The following is a 10495-nucleotide window of genomic DNA, read 5'->3' on the forward strand; positions in this document are numbered from 1 at the left end:
CTGTTCAGTGTTTGTGATTGCCATTTTATCCCAATATCAAACTGGAACTAACAGCATTCTATAACAGGTCTTAGATCTGTATTTAATAGTATCTTACATTTTATGATGCTTTTTCAGTCTCACAATTTTTTCTAATATTTTTTATTGTTTCCTGAATTATTGATCTAATTTTCAAGGTGTCTGTTATTTGAGTAAGATTTCAACCTCCTATAACCTCTTTTTTTCCCTTTTAAAGATATTTATTTATTTTTATCTTAAATACAAAAAGACAAAAGTCCACATACATAGCACAACACAAAAAGAGGATTCATTATGAAACCATGAATCTCCACTTCATACTGTTTATCTCTTTTTTTTATTTTTAGGCAATTGGGGTTAAGTGACTTGCCCAGGGTCACACAGCTAGTAAGTGTCAAGTGTTTGGTCTGAGGTTGGATTTGAACTCAGGTCCTCCTGACTTCAGGGACAGAGCTTTATCCACTGCTCCACCTAGCTGCTCCTCTGTTTATCTTTTTTTGAAAAATTACGTAATAAATACTACACATCATTTTCAAAACTACCCTGTTTTTCTGTGCTTCCTTCAGAGTTTTTTTCTCTGCTGTGCATTTTTTTCTCCTTCTCTCCCCACCATGAAATAGATATGGCCACTACTGGACAAATATGTATATATGTTTGTGTATGTATACATACACACACACACACACACACTCACACTCACACACATAAAGCCATATTATGCATATGTCTGTTTATCAGTTCTTTCTCTGGAGGTGGATAGTATCTTCCTTCATAGGTCCTTCGTAGTTGATTTGAGTATAATAATCAGAGTAACAGTCCCTTCACAGTTGTTTTTCAAACAACATTGCTATTACTATATACAATATTCTGGTCCTGCTTATTTCACTCTTTATTATTTTCACACAAGTCTCCATGTTTTTCTAAAATCAACTATGTCATCATTTCTTATAATAGCACAGTAGTATTCCGTCACAAACATATACCACAACATGTTTAATCATTAAGGCATCTCTTCAATTTCTGCTTCTTTGCCACCACAAAGAAAGCTGCTATAAATATTTTAGAATATATATCAGTTCTTTTCATTTACCACTGATCACCTTGGGAAACAGATATAATAGTGTTTTTGCTGGGTCAAGGGGTATACACAGTCTTATAACTCTTTGGGTATAGTTCCAGATTGCTCTCTAAAATTAAACTCCTTATTCTCCTTCCAATTCTTTTTGCTAGAACTCTCAATTCACTTATACTACTCTTTGTCCTTATTTTATTCCAGGTATTAAAATAAAGCTTATGGTAAATCTGTAACTTTCTTTGAGGCTTTGCTTTTATAGATGAGGTGGAATTATTCTATTCTGAGTTTATATTCTGACTCTATAATATCTCTTTAAATTTGATGCTTTCTTCTTTTTACTCCTCCCTCCTCTTTTTACTCATTGTTTACCTTTAGATTTCTTAATCATTTCTCAGACAAAGTGCTTTTTTTTTCAACCCTTGACAGAGTAGTTATAAAAGTAGGGCTCTTCTGCTTCCATTCATTCTGCCGTTTTTGAGGAAAGACTTCTGTCACACACCAAAAAGTGATGGAGAAAGTAGTCGGAGACAGAATACTTGGAAGTGTTGCTATACCTTGATGTCATTTGAAAGACCTTGAAGTACATGAGTAGAAACTAATGGAAGTGTTGGATCAGAGAAAGCTTATCTGGAGCTTGTGATTGACAAATTTAAGCTTTGGAGAGCCCCTGTTAAGTATGTGGGTTAGGTAGTACCTCAAAATAATGTAAGCATTAAAAGATATCAAAAATATCAAAAAGAATTGATCCTGACTTGTCCACATCCATAGAATCTTTGAAAATTAAAGGCTTTTCTAGGATTTGGTAGTTATTGTTGAAAATTTATAAATAACTATGCTAAAAATGCTGAATAACTTCTCTTGTGTTTATTTAAGAAAACCAGAAACAAAAAAGCAAAAACAAAAATTGCCTTTCTTTTCTTTTTCATTTTTCTTTTCAGTTCCAAATTTTCTCCCTCCCTTCAGGTTTCCCCCACTAAAATAGAAGGCAAGAACTACTATACCCATTATACCTATGAAGTCATGCAATTTCACAGCTCAACCTAGAGTGCATTAGTGTATCTATTTTCCCACACCCCTTCTAGCATTTGTTATTTTTCTTTTGTGTCTTCTTGTCCCATCTGATAGGTGTGAGGTGGTACCTCAGTGTTGGTTTAAATTGCATTTTCCTATTAATGCTTTGGATAATTTTCATATTAATATATTGATAGCTTTGATTTCTTCCTCTGAAAACTACTTGTTCATTCCCTTTGACATTTATCAGCTTGAGGATGGCTCCTATTTTTTATAAATTTGGCCCAATTCTGCATATATTTGAGAAATGAAACCTTTATCAGAGACATTTGCTGTAAAATGTTTTCCAGTTTCCTGTTTTTCTTCTAACTTTGGCTGCATTGGTTTTGTTTGTGCAAAAAACAAACAAACAACCCTTTACATTTGATGCAATTAAAATTATCCATTTAACTTCCTGTGTAACCTTCTATCTCTTGTTTGTTCACAAACTCTTCATATATTCATGGATCTGACAGATAATTTCTTCCATGATAATTTATGATAGAATCCTTTATGGCTAAATCATGTACCCATTTTGAGCTTATGTTGGTATATGGTGTGAGATGTTGGTCTAGGTCTAGATTCTGCCAGATCACTTTCTAGTTTTGCCAGCAGTTTTTGTCAAATAGTTAGTTCTTGCCCCCAAAGCTTGAATTTGGGGGTTTATTGAACATTTAGGTTACTATACTAATTTTCTTCCGTATCATGTGTACCTAATCTATTACACTGGTCAATCACCCAATTTCTTATCCACTGCAAAATTGTTTTGATGATTATCTCTTTATAATATAGTTTGAGATCTTGTACTGCTAGTCTCATTTCCTTTACATTATTTTCATTGATTCTCTTGATAGCCTTGACTTTTTGTTCCTCCAGATGAATTTTTAAATTATTTTTTTCTAGCTCAATAAAGTAATTCTTTGGTGGTTTGGTTGGTATGACACTGGATTAGTAAATAATTTAGATAATTTTGTCATTTTTAGCACATTGACTAAGCTTACCTTTGAGCAATTTTTATTTCTCCAATTATTTAGATCTGTCTTTATTTGTGTGAAAAGTGTTTTGTAATTTTATTCATACAGTTCCTATTTGTGTCTTGGCAATCAGACTCCCAGATATTTTATACTGTCTGTGGTTATTTGAAATGGAATTTCTCTATTTCTATTTAAAAGATTTTTAAAAGATTTTATTGTTGTGTATATTTATTCCCTAATTTCTTTTTGTTGCCTTATCACTGTACCTAGCATTTCTAGTACAATATTGGATAATAATGGCGATAATAGACATCCCTGCTTCACCCCTGATCTTATTGGAAAAGCTTCTAAGTTTATTTCCGCTCCAGATAACACTTGCTTTTGGTTTTAGATAGATATGACACCATTTTAAAAGAAGCTCGTTTATTCCCATGTATTTCTAGTGTTTTAAGAATTAGTGTTGCATTTTGTCAATTTTTTTTTCTATGAGAAATGACGAGCCGGTGGACTTCAGGAAAACCTGGAAAGACTTGAATGAACTGATGCTGAGTGAAGTGAGCAGAACCAGAAGAACACTATACACAGTAACAACAACATCATGTGAAGACCAGCTTTGCTAGACTTATTTCTTCTGAGAAATGCAATGACCTAAGACAATTCCAAAAGACTCATGATGGAAAATGCTATCCAGAGCAAGAACTGTGAAATGAATGCAGATCAGAGCATACTATTTTCTCTTCCTTTTGTTGTCTTTTTAATTTTTTTCTTTCTCATGGTTTTCCCCTTTTGTTTTGAGTCTTCTTTCATAACATGACTAATGTGGAAATGTGTTTAATAAGATCTTACATGTAATAGCCTATGTCAGATTGCATGCTGTCTTACAAGGGGAAGGGGAAAATTTTAGAACTCGAAATCTTATAACAGCAAATGTTGAAAACTAAAAACAAATAAATATTTTTTAAAAAAGGAAAAAAAAAGAACCCTTCTACAATGGGTTCACATGGTAGTGTGTGTGTGTGTGTGTGTGTGTGTGTGTGTGTTGTCCAGCCCTGCATTCCCTGTATTCCTGCATTCTAGTCTGTCATAATGCATGATTTTCATGATATATTTTTATACTTTGCTAGTGAGTATTTTATTTAAAATTTTTTGTAGCTTCATGGTATTTGACTTGTTTTATTCTAGGTGAGAGTTACACCTATCTATTGACTTGTGCTTTTGAATCTCAAAGGATAGAAAGATTGTAAATATTCACAACCAGTCCACCTCTCAGCTGAGAAAGAAACTATAAGAAGTTTACTAACTCTGACTTTATCTTAAAATAATGTTATGCATTGATCAGAATTCTCAAGTCTTTCAGAGCTGTTTTTCTTGATAATGTTGTCATCATATAAAATAAAATTTTCTTTTGGCTTCATTAACTTCATTATGTATCTGTTTATACAGGTCTGTCTGCTCTGAAATTGTGTATTTTCATTATTTCTTTTTTTTATTTTTGAAAAGTATTTTACTTTCCAACTACATGCAGATACCTTTCAACATTCATTCTTTATAATATTTTGAGTTCCAAATTTTTCTCCCTTTTTCCCTTTCCTCTCCCATCCTCAAGATGGTAAACAATCTGATATAGGTTACACATGTGTAACCATGCCAAACACATTTCTACATTAGTCATGTTGTGAAAGAAGAAACAGAACAAAAGGGGAAAAATACTAAAAAAAAAAAAGTGAAAATAGTATGCTTTGATCTGCATTCAGACTCGATACTTCTCTATCTGGATGCAGATGGAATTTTCCGTCATGAGTCTCTTAGAATTGTCTTGGATCATTGCATTGCTGAGAAAAGCTGAATCTACCAAGGTTGAACATTGCAGAGTGTTACTATTACTATGTACAATGTTCACTTGGTTCTGCTCACTTCACTCAGCATCTGTTATCAGTCTTTCCAGGTTTTTCTTAACTGAACCAGCCCTGTATTCCTGGTATAAACCTCATCTGGTCATAGCTTTTTTATCTTCATGATAACTTGCTGTAATATCTTTGCTAATATTTTAAATAAAATTTTTGAATCAATATTCATTAAGGAAATTGGTCTGCAATTTTCTTTCTCTCTTTTGGCTCTTCCTGATTTAGGTATCAGCACCATATTTGCCTCATAAAAAAATTGGCAGGACTCCTTCTTTGCCTATTTTCCCAAATAGCTTATATAGTATTGGAATTAATTGTTCATTAAATGTTTGATAGAATTCATTTGTAAATCCATCTGGCCCAGCAGATTTTTTTCTTAGGAAGTTCATTGATGGTTTATTCAATTTCTTTTTCTGAAATAGGGTTATTTAAATATTTTATTTTCTCTTCTGTTAATCTGAGCAATTTATATTTTTCTAAATGTTCATTCATCTCACTTAGATTGTAAGATTTATTGGCATATGGTTAGGCAAAGTAGCTCCTAATTATTGTTTGAATTTATTCTTCATTGTTGGTGTGTTTCATTTAACAAAAATTAATTTATTTTTAGTTTTCAACATTCACGTCCACAATATTTTGAGTTCCAAATTATCTCCCCATCTTTACCCTCCCCTACCCCAAAAATGGCATGCATTCTGAATACCCCTTTCCCCAATTGGCTCTCCCTTCTAGCACTCTGCCCTTCTCTTATCCCCTTCCCCTACTATTTTCCTGTAGGGCAGGATAGATTTCTATACCCCATTGCCTGTATATCTTATTTCCCAGTTGAATGTGAAAACAACTTTTTTTTTAAACTTTTGTTTTTAAAATTTTGGGTTCTAAATTTTCTCCCTTCCTCCCTCCCAACCCACCCTCATTGAGAAGGCAAGCAACTCAGTACAGGTTATGCGTGTATTTACTACATTTGTAGTCATGCTTCTGATTACCCCCTCCCCCAATCTGTCCTCCCATCTATCATCCTCCTGCTCCAAATACCCTCATACTGAGAAAGGTCTCATTAGTTACAAATATCATCTTTCCATGTAGGAATGTAAACAGTTCAACTTTAGTAAGTCCCTTATGATTTCTCTTTCCTGTTTACTTTTTCATGCTTCTCTTGAGTCTTGTATTTGAAAGTCAGATTTTCTATTCGGCTCTGGTCTTTTCATCAAGAATGCTTGAAAGTCCTCTGTTTCTTGAATGTCCAGCTTTTCCCCTGAAGGATTATACTCAGTTTTGCTGGGTAGGTGATTCTTGGTTTTAATCCTATCTCCTTTGACCTCCAGAATATTATATTCTAAGCCCTTATCCCTTAATGTAGAAGCTGCTAAATCTTGTGTTATCCTGATTGTGTTTCTACAGTATTTGAATTGTTTCTTTCTGGCTGCTAGCAAAATTTTCTCCTTGACCTGGGAACTCTGGAATTTGGCCTTATTATTCTTAGAAGTTTTCCTTTTGGGATCTCTTTCAGGAGGTGATCAGTGGATTCTTTCAATTTCTATGTTATCCTCTGGTTTAGAATATCAAGGCAATTTTACTTGATAATTTCTTGAAAGATGATGTCTAGGCTCTTTTTCTGATCATGGCTTTCAGGCAGTCCAATAATTTTGAAATGATCTTTCTTGGATCTTTTTTCCAGATCAGTTGTTTTTCCAATGAGGTATTTCACCTTGTCTTCTATTTTTTTTTCATTCTTTTGGTTTTGTTTTGTAATCTCTTGATTTCACATAAAGTCAATTAGCTTCCATTTGCTCCACTCTTGTTTTTAAGGAATTATTTTCTTCAGTGAACTTTTGGACCTCCTTTTCCATTGGCCCAATTCTACTTTTTAAGGTATTCTTCTAATCATTGGCTTTTTGGACCTTTTCTGCCATTTGGGTTATTCTATTTTTTAAGGTTATTTTCTTCAGTACTTTTTTGGGTCTTCTTTACCAAGTTGTTGACTTGTTTTTCATATTTTTTTTTGCATCATTCTCATTTCTCTTCCCAATTTTTTCTCTCCTTTTTTTACTTGCTTTTCAAAATATTTTTTGAGCTCTTCCATGGCCTGAAACCAATTCATATTTTTCTTGGAGGCTTTAGATGTAGAAGCTTTGACTTTGTTGTCTTCTTCTGGTTATATATTTTGGTCTTCTTTGTCATCAAAGTAAGATTCTATAGTCTGAGTTTTTTTCTGCTCTTTGCTCATGTTCCCAGCCAATTTCTGCTTCCAGTGTGGAGGGGGTATTGTCCCAAGCTTCAGAGGTTTTGTGCAGCTGTTTTCAGAGATACCTCTAGGGACTTGTAAATTTTCAGTTCTTCCAAGGTGGTATGATTAAAGTCAAGGTGTTTACTCCTTTCCTGGCCTGTGCTCTGTTCTATGAGTGACCACAGTCTTGGAACTGTGAGGAGAATTTGCTCTGCACCACTGCTACAAGCTCCACCACACTAGCACTCCACCTCACCGCAGGAATGCCACCTAGAACTGTGACCCAGATCTAAGCATGGGAAAGCAAGAGAATCTTTTTGCAGCACCAGCAAAGAGATCCCTGCAACCCCACTCTGATCAGTTGTTCAATCCCCTCACCATCTGTGGGCTCCAGAGCTCTAGAAGCAGCTGCCACTACCACCCTGGGCTGGCACTAGGGCTGGGGCTGGACCAGGCTCCTCTTTCACTCAGTTTGAACAGATCTTTCCCACTGACCTACTTAGTTGTCTTTGACATTTGTGGGTTGAGAAGTCTGGAAACCACCACAGCTTTCCATGATTCAGTCCCATGAGGCCTGCTCCAGATTTGCTCTGGCCCCTTCTTTGCCTGCATGGCCCACATGAACTGCTCTCCTCTCTCTGCCCAGCACAACAGACCTTTCCCATCAACCATCCAGGTTGTCTTGAGCTGGAAATTTGTTTCACTCTATCTCTTTGTGGCTTCTGTTGCTCTAGAATTTGCTTAGAGTCACTTTTTACAGGCATTTGGAAGGGTTTGGGGAAGTGCCTAAGCAAGTCACTGCTTTTACTCTGCCATCTTGGCTCTGCCCTTCTCACCCTTTTCATTTTTCATACTAGTAATTTGGTTTTCTTCTTTATTTTCTTAAATCAAACTAACCAAAGGTTTATCTATTTTATTGGGTTTTTTTTCCCCATAAAACCAGCTTAGCTTTATTTATTAGTTCAATAGTTTTCTTACTTTCAGTTTTATTAATCTCTCCTTTGATATTCAGAATTTCTAATTTGGTATTTAATTGGATATTTTTAATTTGTTCTTATTTTAGCTTTTTTAGTTATATGCCCAAAGGAATTATTTTCTTCAGTGAGCTTTGGTACCATTTTTTTCCATTTGGTCAGTTCTGTTTTTTAAGTTATTTTCATTAGTGTTTTTGTGCCTTTTTAAACTAAGTAGTTAATTTTCTTTTCATAATTGCATTTCAAGAATTGCATTCTTGCCTTGCTCTCATTTCATTTACCGATTTTTCTTCTTTAACTCTTTGAGGAATGTTTGTTAGGGCTTATGTCCAATTCACCATTTTTTTTCTTTGAAGCTTTGCTTGTAAGCTGTTTTCTCATCATTGTCTTCTTCTGAATTTGTGTTTTGATCTTCCCTATTACCATATTGCTTTTTATGTCCATATTCTTTGTTTGTTTGCTCTTTTTCCCAGCCTAATTCTTGACTTTGAACTTAAAGTCAGACTTTTTCAGCAATGGGGAAAGGGCAGAGAAGCAGAGTGGGGAAAGGACACTGTCCCAAAAAACATCTGAAGACTTTTTTGCACTGCTGTTTTCAGATCTATTTCTGGGGATTTGGAGGTTTGGGGTGTTTTCAATGTGGTGTGATCTGGGCAGAGATTTGGTCACTGCTCTCCTGGTCTATATTGCTGTCCCTATCCAGGACCTTTTTGATCCTTTTGGATCTCAATGGATACTACTGCTTAGGGTCCCTGCTCCCTTATGGCCCAAAGTGCTCCTCTGTACCCTTGAACTGTCAACCAGAAGTGGGTATAGGCAATGGAGTTACCAACCGTGTCCAATCCTGTGTCCAGTGCTATCTTATTATCTTGTTCTGACCAGTTCCCATTATCATCTCTGGCTTGAGAGCTCTTAAAGCTGCTGCTGCTACCACCAAGCCCCACCAACGGTGTTGTGTCCACAAGGGCTCCATGCCAGCCTCTATCCCTGTGTCACAGATTTCTCTTATGTGACCTTTTAAATTGTCTTGGACTAGAAGAATGTCTTACCCTAACTTTTTGTGACTCTGCCACTTCAGAATTTGATTTGACATATTATTTTTAAATTGTTTAAAGGAGAATGTTGGGAGAGCTTGGCTATAGTGCTTCTTCTACTCTGGCATTTTAGCTCTGCCCCCGAAAGTTACCTTTGCCTTAATCTTAAGCATAACTCTATAGCCCCATCACCTTTTCCTTTAGCTTTGTAATAACCTCCTATCTATTTTGCCACTTCACTATTCTCTTGCTTTCTTATCCTACTGATGATATTGTTTGGCTAACCATCAGCCTTGGATTACTTCTGTTATTCACTGCCTTTGCTCTTGACCAACGTTCTGCTGAACAAAACAAGAGGTAATCACAAAGTTACTACAAATTTATGTTATGTAATCTCAACTGGGCCCTCAACATGACAAAGCAATCCTTCTGTTGTTATTGTTGTTTCAGTTATGTCCAACTCTTCAAGATCCCACTTGGGGTTTTCTTGACAAAGATACTGGAGTGGTTGGCCATGTTCTTTTCCAGTTCATTTTATAGATGAGAAACTGAGGCAAACAGGGTTAAGTGACTTGCCCAGGATCGCATAGCTAGTAAGTGTATAAAGTCAGATTTGAATATGTCTTCCTGATTCCCAATGCTGTATCCACTGTGCCACCGAGATGCCTTTTATAATTCCCTACTTAATCCAGTAACCTATTCACTTGTGGTGGCTTTTCCAAAGATTTTCATCTTTCCCCAAACCTCCCCCTCTCCAATGATAATTTTACTTCATATGTAACTGAAAAAATTGAGGCCATATGCTGAGAGAGCTCCCTATTTTCTATTTTTCATCTCACATCACCCAGATGCCTACAGTTTCTATTTCCTGCACTCTATCTAACATGAAGAGGTGGCTCTTCACCTTGCCAAGAAAAATCCTCTACGTGCAGAAGTGATCTCATTCCGTCATATGTTTTCTTCAACATATTGTCCCCTATGTCATCTCTGCTTCCCACTTATATTTAACATTTCTCCATCTACTGCATGCTTTTATCCAAATATGCCAGGTCTCCTCCATTCTCAAAAACCCTTACTTGACCCATCTATCCCTGCTAATGTTCTATGTTTCTCCTCCCTTTTTTGACTAAACTTCTTGTGATTGAGCTTACCACAGTGCCTGGAACTTAGTAAATGTAGTAGGAACTTAGTAAATGCTTGTTGCTTGACTGAGAAAGCCACCTACAATAAGTACCTCCA

The sequence above is a fragment of the Phascolarctos cinereus genome, unplaced genomic scaffold (assembly GCF_003287225.1).
Source record: "Phascolarctos cinereus isolate Bilbo 61053 unplaced genomic scaffold, phaCin_HiC Scaffold_5;HRSCAF=322, whole genome shotgun sequence".
Lineage (NCBI taxonomy): Eukaryota > Metazoa > Chordata > Mammalia > Diprotodontia > Phascolarctidae > Phascolarctos > Phascolarctos cinereus.